General features: G+C 48.7%; 1 pseudogene; it reads right to left on the bottom strand.

Moving 5' to 3' along the window:
• Nucleotides 1-937: 937 nt before the first annotated feature.
• LOC138526567 (sodium/potassium-transporting ATPase subunit alpha-1-like) lies at nt 938-5,233 on the bottom strand (annotated as a pseudogene).
• Between the last annotated feature and the right edge of the window lie 7,598 nt (nt 5,234-12,831).

The raw sequence follows: 12,831 nt of genomic DNA, 5'->3' as shown, positions 1-12,831 counted from the left end.
GAGTACCGTCCCAGAGCCCTACACCTTATAGTGGTGCTGTGCTTCCAATGGCCAGGATCTTCAAATTCAAGTATGTAGGAGTAATACCATCCCCAAATGTATGATATACTATTTATATAGCGCCTATACAGAATGTGTTTCAAAGCGCTTCAAGGCAAGTGAGGGAACAAAGGCAAATAACTATCTTACAGGCCATGAAAAGTAAGGATGTGAAATTGGGGGGGGGGGGGGGCAAGGCGACTACAGTACTAAGCCCGATCACATTTCTGGTAGATTCGGAGAAAACCAAAGGGAGAGGGGAGCAGGGGGGGGACAAAACAAGCAACTATTGTACTAGGCCTGAGGTTGCTATCATACTGTGCCTTCTCCCCCCTCGCAGGGGCACACGCTGACAAAACTGTAGCGGTGAGCTATACAATGCCCTATACATTCAGAGGGACATCCTTGCACAAACAGGTACATTTGTTTGACTAGGAAAGGCGGAGGAAACCTCACCCCCGAAATATGAAATACAGCACGACCACACTGGCTACCTGGATTTTAGTGCTGTGGCTGGTGGGCCTCACCCAGTTACAGCTAGTTCGGCTGGTGGTCGGTCAAAAAACCGAAAACAAAATATCGAATCACAAAAATCCCGAATCCAAAATCTCGAAAAAAAAAAATCTCAAATTATTTATTTATTTATTTATTTATATGTATTTGTGGGTTCAGGTAAGTATAAAAAAAGGGTAAAATAAAAAAAAAAAAAAGGGGGTTGGGGGGAACCCCCCCATTTCGAAATAAAAACGTATTAAAAAAAAAATTCGAGATTTTTTTTTTCGACATTTTGGATTCGATATTTTTGTTTTCGATATTTTGGAATTCGGTTTTTTCACTATATTGTGCTCCAAAAGATGCCCCTGCTGGCGTTAATGGCGCTGGACTATTGCCAGAATCATCAATGCATTCCAGGATAGTAAAAGCTTAATTGCAGTACAAAATGCAAATGTAGCCATCTAGAAAAGCTAAGGGTGCACAGCTCAGAGGACGCGCCAATGCAGAATCCATAGTTACACGAAAGCAAGTTCCAAGCTCTTACCATGTCCGTGCCAAGATCAATGCAGAGGATGGTCACTACGCCCAGGGGTAGTGGAATGTTGGCAATAATGAAGATGAGGAAGGGGGTGATCTCTGGAATGTTACTAGTCAGGGTGTAGGCGATGGACTTCTTCAAGTTATCAAAGATGAGCCGACCTGGATAAGGACAAGACAATCAGATCAAGCCAAGGGAACATGGGCAGTTTAAGACCGCAGGAAAAAAAGGCTCATTTTAGTGGCATACTTAAATTAAAAGGAAAGTGCCACTAATGCAAGGCGCTGCCATCATGACAAGAACATATCGGGTAGCTAGTAGGTTGAGCTACAACGTGCTGCAGGGCACAAGCATTTACCCAAACCCCTGGAGTAGAAAGGAGTAGTCTCGCCACCTATACACTTTGCATGGAGTGCTGATGAATGACTCAATAGCATAGCCCATTGTTTAAACATCCAAAGACTATACATAGAACAGCTCAATACAGCGCTGTGGCACTCACCTTCCTCCACACCAGTCACAATGGAGGCAAAATTGTCGTCCAGAAGGATCATGTCAGCGGCCTGCTTGGAGACATCCGATCCAGCGATGCCCATAGCGATGCCAATATCAGCTTTCTTCAAGGCCGGGGAGTCATTCACACCATCCCCAGTGACTGCCACTATAGCACCCTATTATACAAAAGGGATGAAAGTCATTTATATGGTGCAAGCAAAATAACACCAGTACCCATAATCGCCTTACACAATACCCTTCATTCCTTCCCAGTGCGCATCACCGCACTAGTTGCATTTTTCACACTTGTAGCCCTGAAAGAAGTCAGGATATGCACCCTCCTTGCCCACCCATCATTGCATCAGACATCCTCCACAGGACTGGGCATGATAATGCAACGAGACAGCCAGTGCCCCGAACCATGGACCCGCGCAAACAATCCTGGGCTGGTAGATGGAGCCTTCGGTCCCCATTGGGCGAGGCTATGCAGATGCACGCTGGGTCTGGAGACTGGCATCCCCTGTGGTGTCAAAGAAATGCTTTTACTATGGCTCGGAAAGGGGGGGGGCGAGCAAACACCGCTTTAATGCTCTACCTCTAGAGCAAACAAGCCACCTCGTTCAGATGCCAAGATTCCCCAGATGCAAGCTGTATTCGTGAAATGAAAGCCATGCTCTTGATGTTGAACCTAAGGGCCTTCTGTGGAATGCATTCTGAAAGATGGGGAAGTGGGTATAAAGGAAAGCAAGCCCCTGCCAGATGGGACTGGGTGCCAGTTTCCGACTCTGCCACCCCCAGCATGATCAGTCCTTAAGGAGAGGTTGGAGACGTGCACTTCTGCTTCTCCCTTCCACTCCTTGGTGTTCAGCATCATTATGTGCACAAATCACAGCTAAAATAGCCTTTAGCTTCTCCAAGCCCTCCTCATTGCACATGTTGAGGGCGAAGGACAATGGGCAGGGGAAGGTGAGGGCAGCACATTTAAACCCCAAACCTTCCACCAATTAGCATTCCTGTCGCTGGCAACCCTCCACAATGATGAGTTTCTGTTGAGGGGATGTTCTGGCGAACACAATCTCCATGTGGTGCCGCAGGATATCGTCAATCTGCTCTGGGCTCATATCCTTCAGGTCAGTGCCATGGATCACACAAGCTTTGGCGTCTCTGAACGGAGAAGAGAAGGGCACTTATTAAAAGGAGCAGGTTTCAAGTTCCCATGACTGGCTAATTTTAATTGGGATTTACTACTTACCTGGGGTTCACCTGGTTCACAGGGATATTGAGACGGGCTGCAATGTCCTCCACAGTTTCGTTGCCCTCGGAAATGATTCCAACCCCTTTGGCAATAGCCTTGGCTGTGATGGGATGGTCTCCAGTCACCATGATTACCTGGAACAAAGAACCACCGTTCCATTTGAATAGATACAAGAGACCAAATGGTAAGCATTAGATGGCTGTTCCGTTACAAGATTCTTATACTGCATACTGTGCCCACCAGCGTGGTTTCTTGGCACTCAAGCGGTTCTGTAAAGCAGTAGGACTGAGCAGGAGAAAAGGAGCAAGAGCTGTGATGTGCTGTTGGCAGCTTCAATTCAGTTTACACAAGAAGCTGAGCGATTTTTCAGTCGGTAGCCATCATGTGCTGTTGTGTTAGGTGGTGTGTGGTTGGTTTCATTGTTGTGGTGTAGTTTAGTGTGCCGTCTGTTGTGCTGTGAAGGTATGGTTGTGTTTAGTTCAGAGTTTGAGAGGTGATTGCAAAAGGTTTTAGTAGCAGTACCCAAGCCTACCCCATCAGTTTTGACTGCTAGCAGCAAAATATCCCTTCCCCAAGTCATACATTGTGGTGCATTAGAATTGCCACTCGTATGTGGTGTGCAGAGGTGTGGGTCCTCAACCAGGCTATTCAGTTCAGCAACCTCTAGGCCCTAGTGTTTAGACCAATTGCTGACCTCATCACCCGTCTCAGACCCCCCCCCTCCTCCCAAGCACAATTCAGGTGTGCAGCAACCAACCCCCAGGTCACCCCGAGGGGTGGACCTGTGACCTGAGTTTGGGACACCTCCCCCCCCACTTTTTTTTATCCAAGGCCCTCCATATGTTGTCCAAGCAAGTTGGTCCCATCTCTACCCAGTTTCTGGTTTGACCCTAGAGGGTTCGGGGGAGCGGGGGGCACATTGCTACTCCCCCCACACTTCGCTCTGATCTGGGAAGGGAGTTCCAACTTTTAGTGGCTAGGCAAGAGAATGCAGATCCATTGAGTCTTTTCCTGATGGATCTGGGTGTTCTGGTCGACTGGTGAAGTGGTGCTTTTATTTTGTATGAATACTGCTCCGTGGCCGTGGATTGCTTTGCATGTAATGCACAGTGTTTTGAAGGCAATTGGTTTTTGAATGGTAGCCAATGTAGCATCCTTGGTGCTGGAGTGATGTGGTCCCTTCTCGAGTCAGGAGAAATGTGGCAAGTGAGTTCTGTATACGTTCAATAATCCAGCATTCCGAGGTATAGTCTGTTGGTGTAGTTTATCCTGGAGATGGAGTGTTGTGCATGAAGGAATGGTAGAATCTTCATTGTGTGTAGATGGAAGCATTTCTTTAAATCGCATTTACTTGCGGCTATAGGGCTAGCTCGTTATCCATTAGGATTTCCAGGTTTTTGGGTGCTGTTCCTAGTTTAGTGGTCATGGACGATGTACTGGTTACATCCTTGGTTGGATGCATCATGATTTCCGTCTTGTCCGGGTTGATTTTGAGGTTAGTATTCATCCATTGGTAGAGTTCCTTGAAGACATTCGGGTCAGCACCTAAGAAGTTGCCACTAGCGCACTAGGGGGAAGGTGGTAAGCGGAAGGAATGCATCTCATGCGCAAGGTAACCTTTAGCAGCAGAGGGAGCCCAATGAAGTGGGCCCCAGTCCGGAACCATGAATACTTGCATCCAGAACAGTGCACTAGCTATGCATGCAAATGCAGGTGCTTGGCAGGCCACGCAAAGCTTACATACCAGCTGCCACTAAACATTAAAGGTCCATGGTGCACAGACAACAGGAGCTGCTGAACACTGGAATTGTCCCTCAGTAGTAAACGGAGTGATCAGTACAGACCATGTGGCACAAATCTAAGCCAGCCTTCTTTTTAGCAGTGGATGTCCTGACAGAAGAACACGGACCAGACCAGTCTCGGGGGCAAAGCACTTGTCTTGGAAGTATAATTAGAGCAACACAGGTTCGACCCCCGGATTTAGAAACCTCTGGGTATCAAGTACGTTAGAAAGACAGCCAAGGATGCTGGCTGAAAAGGGGCATTTGCGCTCCCTCACCTCCAACGAACCCCACAAAGAAACTGGTCCAAAATAGGTAGGTAACATATCTCAAGAACTCTTGTAATGGGGTACATATGGGCCTGGGGTATGGGATTAAGGTGGACAGATGCACAGATCAGTTACAGGGTGAGCAAGCGCTAGCATCGGCCTTCTCGGGGAGGGCACCACATCAACATACCTTGATTCCAGCACTGCGGCACTTCCCCACAGCATCCGGCACAGCCGCTCGCGGGGGATCAATCATGGAGATGAGCCCCACAAAGCAGAGATTCTCGGTGGGGAAGTTCACCTCTTCAGAGTCAAACTGGAACTCATCTGGAAACTGGTCGTCCTGCAAAGTGAGTTGGCAGAACCCTGCACGATAAAGAACAAACATTGTCATTTACACAGTGGACCAACTCGGAATGGCTCATCTACAGATCCCCCTCCCCCCGCCTACAACAATTACTTCGCAGACACACCTGATAAAGCAACAATGGCCACCGACTTCATCCTACGTCCAACAGAGAATTGGAAAGCATGTTCCGACTCGCTCTCAAACCCTATGACCCCATCACCGACAGATAATCTAGAGTCACTGAACCTGACAATACATCTCCACACCCACCCACACAAGAGGGCTCACACTTGATGCGATTTTCAGCACCACATATCTATCCAGGCACCACCCCGCCACCCCCTATCATGGACTGATCACTCAGCAATTTACTTCTCCATACCAATGGGTGCAGCGGCTCGCGTTGGAGGACACTCACAACCAGTCTACCACCCCCCTACCATTCAGCACACTCACTCCTCAACTATGTCCATACACTTCCCTCCAGGAAGGACCACCAGCAATCAAATGCCCTTGCACCCCTCACTCCAACAAAATCAGGACAAAACCCAGGTGGTTCTCTGCCATTCTCAAATCACTCAACTCTCAAGCACCGTCTGGAACAGACCAGGAGAGCAGATCCCCAGCCCAGAACAACCCACCCTAGCAAGAACAACCAGAACATACTGCCTGGAAATCAAAAAAAGCAAGAAAAAAAAAACACAAACAGTCTATGGGAACAGAATCCTAAATGCTCCAAATCCGAGCAAAGAACTACATAGAATCCTAGCCAAATTCAAATCCACTGCATGCTCGAGCCAGCCTCCCCCCACCCCCAATATCCAAGTCCTATGTGACACCATCATCTCTGCACTTCCACAATGCCGCCAATGACACTCCGCCATCATCCCTAAACTAAAACAAACACCCCGCCCGCCACTGACCCCACCTCCAAAACTCCACCCTCATACAAATCCTGAACTCTCCCATCACACACCTGGAGTTCCTCATTAGTAAAACATGCTACTCTAAAGACCCACCTACCGAGCACTCTCTCGCCTAGTCCTCCCAGCTCCAGGTAAGCGTTCTGGAAGGCATCCTTTAGCTCTTCGTCCAGAGGCTGCTCTTTGCCTTGTTGCAGGATAGTGGTGCAGCGATCCAGAATCCTCTCTGGAGCACCCTTCATAACGAGCAGGTAGCGAGACTCCGATGGGTTTGCATTCTTATGGACCGACAACTGAAAAGATGAAAACTATCGCTAGGCAAACGGCGCTGCCAGTTCTATCAGCGGGTATGAGGCAGAGGGTTAAAAGGTGCCCAGGTTTTCCTAGCAGATAAAGGCTACTGTCGCAAACATAGCTGTGTCCCCCCCACTCCATAGCAATGAATGTGCTGTGTATGCATGCCCATAGCCTCCACTTGGACGCAAACTCAAGGCAGCCCAATCCAACCGGAGCCCCAGGAGAACGTGCACAGCACATCTGGGGGTCCCGCCTCCTTCCCCGTGGAGGGATTTCCTATAATGCGTGTCGAGGTTTAGACATTACTTTTATGTTAAGTGGTCTTATTATATTGCGCAGTTACCATTGGTATAGTCTCCGGTGGGTTAGTCAGGGCAAGAGGGATAGAGGTTGTGCTCTTCTGTTGGTGCTTGAGGAACCAGGAGGAAACTGGCGTCCTGTGTGAGTCTCTTTTCTAAGTGGGGAGTGAAGTGCCATAAACTTTTCAAAGAGGCCCAGGTTTGGAACGAGAAACAGACTACAAAGTTGCAACAGGATGCATGGTTACAGCCTTCATATTCCGAGCCTTGCGTTTTCAAAGGCTCGCCCAAGAAACATCTTTCTCCAGGGAGAAAGGCCAGTATGTATTGGATGCAACAATGGGGTGTGGGGGGGGGGGGGTACAGCCATACCTACAGACTGTAACCAGACCAGCCTAAAGGGAAATGCAGGTGTAAATATTCACACAGCAGATCGGACTGGAGCAATCCCCCCCCCCCCCCCATCAGTATAGCTAGGGCACAGGGCTAAAGCACGCCATGAAGTGGGGGCTGCACACGGCAGGTTCCGCCCAGAGATCAGGCTCTTACCTGGTACTTGTTGGTGGAGTTGAAGGGTATCTCGGCTACTTTGGTGTTTTTCTCCCTCATGTCCCTCACAGAGCCGCAGCACAGCTCGATGCACTTTAGAAGAGCAGATTCGGATGCATCGCCAGCAACTGCTCTCTGGGGAGAAAACCACACCACACAGGAGAACTGTTACATCGAAACACTATAACCTGAGCAGCACAAATTACAGCTCCGTCACCAGGCAGACCTGAAACTATTTAGCACAGGTTGCAAAAATACAAGTCTGCAATATGGCAGGGCACTTGGTGGACCTGAACTCGACCGATTTTTGTGATTGGGTACACCCCTCCCATACTTGCATGTACATGCAACGAGTTGAATCGACCAAAACTGCTCAAACTGTAGACATTCAAAAGAAGGTCCAGTTAGAGTATTAATTCACAGAAATGCAACAAGAATTCTTCAAGCTATGGACATTTGCTTATTAAATGTGCAAATACAAATAAGATCAAATATTTTTGCAAATTGCTGATTTTGATAAAAAAACATTTTAGTCTGGGTTCTCAGCCTAAAACTACAGCAGATTGGATCTAGTGCACAAGCTGAGACCGCCTGGAATCCAGGCGGTACAGAAAGAGAATCCCAGAGTAGAACACAGGCCTGTGCTGTCTGGAGCACAGGCTGTTTCTGCACAGCAGCCACAGGACAAACCACATGCAACACACTGTTCTACTAAGGTATTGATATGTTATTTGTATCACGCTCATACACACATGTTTCAGAGCATGACGAGGCAAGGGAGAATAAAAACAATCTTACTAGGCCCAGTGACATTGAGAACGCGCAAGTGCAGGGAAGGGGGAAAGTGCAGCCAGCAAGTGCTAGGTTAAAGGTAAAGACCAGGGGTGTGCGATAAGTGCAGGAAAAGAGGGGTCAGGGGGCTGTAGGGTTACAGACCCAAAGTGCAAGGGCTGCCAGGAGGAAGTGCATGGCAGGGCGGGCAAGTACCTGGGCCCAGCAACAGAGGGTAGCAAGTTGCATGATGCCAAAGCGGAACAGATCAACAGGGGAGAGAAGGCAGAAGCAAAGAGGAAGGTCTTGAGGTGCTTCCGGAACCGGATATGGTTCTCAAATTTGGCTGTTCCAGAGGGAGGCCCCAGCCAAATACAGATCTACCCCTCCCCCCCAGCATGTTTCTTTATGACTGACCCTGGGGGTGGGGGGTTAGTTGAAAAAAAGCAAAGAGCTTGACAGGGAAGGTATTTGAGGAGGGAGTTTTGAAGTTATTTTGGATCCAACCCCAGAAAGCCTTGTGGACACGGCAAAGGCTATTGAATTTAATCCTTGCAGACACTGGAAGCCAATAAAGATATTTCAAGGTTGGAGAGATACGATCCCAGGGCTTGAGGCCCAGGATAAGTCTTGCGGTCCTGTTCTGGATAAGTTGAAATGGGCGGAGAGTAGAAGCAGGCAGATTTAGAAAGAGGCCGTTATAGTAGTCCAGCCTAGAGAGAACCAGGGCTCGAGATACAGGGAGCTTCTGGGGGAAGGAGAGGAAAGGCAGAATACCTCTGAGGAGGTGCAGTTGGAAGTTGACTATAGAGATGAAGAGGTGGGCAGAAAAGGAAAGCGTGGAGTCAAAGATGACAGTTCTTAGCCTTGCAGGTGGGGGTATGAGGAGGGCCAAGGGAGGCTGGCCAGAGAGTAACAGGAAAGGAGGGCAACGGTGTGCCGATGGGGAGGCTCTCAGTCTTACTAGCATTGAGGCAGAGATTGTTGGCGGCACAACACTCCAGAATAGCAGACCAGCAATAAGAGATAAGAAAAAGGTGGCGGAGGAAAGCCTGAAGATGAGAGTGGAGTGTCATCCGCATAGCACTGAAAGTTGGAGCAGAGAGTGGCAATGCGGTGGGCGAGAGTTGCCAGGGAGAGAGATTAGACCCCTGCGGAACAAACACTTCAGGTAGAGGGCTATAGAGGAAAGAAAGACCTAAGTTAGACCTGGGAGGGTCGATTAGAGAGGAAAGAAGTCAGTCAGGCCAGCACCTGATCAGCGATACCCAGGTTGTCACAGAGATGGTTGAGCAGGATTGTATGGTTGACTGTGTCGAAGGCAGACGAGACATCGTCCATGCTTCTGGCAATTCTAAAACCAGATTGAGGTCATGGAGACAACCAACTCAGAGTGGAGGTTAAGCTGCGAGATGGCCAGCTTTTCCAATAGTTTTGCCGGGTAAGAAGGGTCAGCTGTGCGTTTGAGAAGAGGGGGCACAAGAGTGCTTCAGAAGGGGGGTGACTGGGGGGGTGGGAAGAGATACTCCCAAGGTGAAAGAGAGGTTGCAGAATCATCCAGGGCAGAAGCAAGGGTGTCAATGTGGTCTTTGATGGTTTTGGAACAGGGAAGAACCTTGACGAGACTGTCCTAGACCAGATTGGTCTGGAAACCTTGTCTGGGGAGAAAAGAGGAAAAGAGAAAGAGGGTGGGGGTGGCTGCAGGAGGGCCAGAGTGCACAGAAGGGAGAAGAAGAGAGGGTGGCCAATATGTCCTGCGTTTTAGAGATGACGTGAGAGGCAAGGGCCGTGCAAAGGGCCTGGGAGGTGACAGGAGAGGTAGTGACTGCAGCGAGGTAGAGACTGTAGCAGGGTTGGCCAGCTCCTTGTGGATTTTGTTCTGAAAGAGGAAGGGTAGGAGAGTTGGGGGGCGAAAGCAGAAATCTTGTTAATCCATCGATAGGAACATCACACACAACCCTTTCAACTACACAACCAGCCACACACCACAGACTTTGCGTTTTACATATTTTCAAATGTTTTGCTAAGATACACATTTTGGGCCATACATTGTGTTGCAGTAAGTACACATTCTACAAAAGCAGGCAGTGAAGACAAGCTCTGTACAAATGAGAACAGGTTACTTACCCCAGGTAACGTTCTTTCGACGATGTTACTCCCACATATTCCTCATCTGATATTCATATCACCCAGCTTTGCTGCTTCAGAAAATTCTTTCACTAGAGGGTGCTGTGCTCACGTCGTGGCACCGATGTCCCTCGAGGGCTGCCGTCACGCGACAACGGCCTCCATAGCATAAATCTCTCAAGCTGCGCCCGATGACTTCAGTTCTGTTTTTTCGTTGTCATTGACAAGTTGACCAGGCGTACCCAGACCGTAAACTCTCAGGAAGCGTGGAGTGTAAAACATGTAAATTGTACGGCGGAGTAGGCTGGGAGGGGTGATGAGGAATCTGGAAGGAACATCCAGTCGAAAGACCGTTACCAGGGGTAAGTAACTTGTTCTTCGAATGGATTGTGTCCTCCCACATTTGACCAAAAGCAGTGCCAATTGGAGGAGGGCGTACCATTTAGTCATGCACTGTATGAAGAACAACTTTTGCAAAAGGTTGAATCTAAATGTTTCATAAATGTGTGCATGGAAGACCAAACAGACACTCCTCTAGAGAGCGGCAGAAGTTGCCATGCCCCTTGTGGAGTGAGCTCTTAGCCCATCTGGTGGTTCTTTGCCAACCATAACATTCTCCATTTGCTAAAATTATCCATCTGGATATAGTCTGCTTTGTTACAGCTAAGCCCAACTTGTAGCCGGTACCCAATGAAGAGTTGATCATCTTGCCTCAATTTAGCCTGTGAAGCCTTTCTTCCTCCTTGCCTGCATGCAGGCGAGGGTTAACAGGCTGGTGGCATTATCCTGAAAGTCTGAGACTACCTTAGGCAGGAATGATGATTTAACTTTGAGGATGACCTTATCCTTATGAAATACATTGCAAGGAGGCTTACAAGAAATAGCCTGTAACTCACTAACCCTGCGGGCTGATGCTAAAGCCACTAGTAGGACCGTTTTTGATATAATCTTAGAGGGCATGAATGTAGTGGCTCGAATGGAATACATGTGAGAAATTCCAATACCAAATTCAAATCCCAAACAGGGGCATGAAAAGGGACTGGAGGGTACACATTAGCAAGACCCTTTAGAAATTGCACAACCAATGTTATCTTGAAATAAGGGATGCCTTCAGAGGAGCGCTTAAAGATGGAAAGCGCCGCCAGGTATCCTTTTACCGTTCCAATCTGGAGCCCCAGATTGGCCAAATGCAACAGGAAAGAACCATACGAGTGCTACATTGGAAAGGGTCCACATTCTTATCTTTGCACCAGTTACTGAATTTATTCCGACACCGGTACAAGGATTTGGTTGCTGGCCTTCTGGTCGAACGCAAGATCTCCATTACGTCATCCAGGAAATCCTTATCTCATCCTCTCAGAAACTATGCGTGAAGTCCGAGTGTCTTGACCGTTGTATGGACAACCCGACCTTCCCCTTGCAAGAGAAGATCCAAAGACATATTGGAGGGCAGATGGACATGTCCAGAATGTCTGGGTACCACGACCTCCTGGCCCAATTCGGATCATGGATGTCCCAAACTTTCTCAACCTCACGCGAGTAATGACGGGGACTGGAGGAAACGCATACAGAAGCAGAATTTCGCAGTCCACTTACAACGCATTCCCAGAGCTCCTCTCGGCGGGAATTCCCTTGAGCAATACCGTTCGCTATGGTGACCGCCATTGAACTCTGTCACAAACAGATCCACTTGAAAGCTTCCCCAAAGGGGAATATCTCCTGAGTTAGTTCCCACTTGTGGGAGAGCATCGCCACCGTGTTCTGCTCTCCAGCTAGGTGAACTGCTGACAGATTCCTTCTTGCATTGCCCAGACCCAGCACTGCATGCACAGTGGTCGAGACCCTACACCTCCTTTTTGTTGAGGTAGTACATGGCTACTGTGTTGTCCGTCATTATAAGGACATTCTTTCCCCGGACGGAGGGCAGAAAGGCCTTCAGCGCTAGTCTGATTGCCCTCAGCTCCAAAAGGTTGTGTAGTTGGAGACCAACGACCGCCGATTGTCAGATCGGTGTGGGCTCCCCACCCCGTGAGTGAGGCGTCCGTCACTACCGTTATCTCCCTTGAGAATATGGTCCTTGCAAGCCCACCAAAGAAGGTCTTAAGTCACTCTGCTCGGAACTTGCAGAGGATTTGACATATTCCCCAGTAACTGTGACCCAGTCATGAAGGGACATCATTCTCAATCGGGCCTCTGGCACCAGAAAAATGCAGGATGCCATGAGGCCAAGAAACCTCAGAAAATCGTAGGCTCAGCATTCTGGAATTTTACCACCATCTGCAGAAGGTGTGGAGATCTCACCTCAGGAGGCAAGGCTTTCGCCGAGTAAGTATCCAAGACCGCTCTGATGAACTGGAGTCTCTGAGATGGTATCATGTGGGACTTCTTGCAATTGAGGAAGAAGCCCAGTCTGTGTAGGAAGTGGCAGGTGACAGATGTTCCTGCGCTTGTTTGGGATAACAAGCCCTGATGATCGTCCAGGTAGGGGTAAACTTAAATAACCCCCCTCTCCAGAGATTCTCACCACTACCGCCATCAGTTTGGTGAAAACCCTCGGGCGGCGGTCTCAGCCGAATGGCAGAACTCGAAACTGAATGAGAACTGCCAACCACAAACCTCTTTCTGTGCTGGAGTTGGATTGGCA

This window comes from Ambystoma mexicanum, chromosome 7p, assembly GCF_040938575.1.
Source record: "Ambystoma mexicanum isolate Mex_15411 chromosome 7p, UKY_AmexF1_1, whole genome shotgun sequence".
NCBI classification, from domain to species: Eukaryota; Metazoa; Chordata; class Amphibia; order Caudata; family Ambystomatidae; genus Ambystoma; species Ambystoma mexicanum.
The sequence above is the reverse complement of the archived record's forward strand: the minus strand, read 5'-3'. Positions and strand labels throughout refer to the sequence as shown.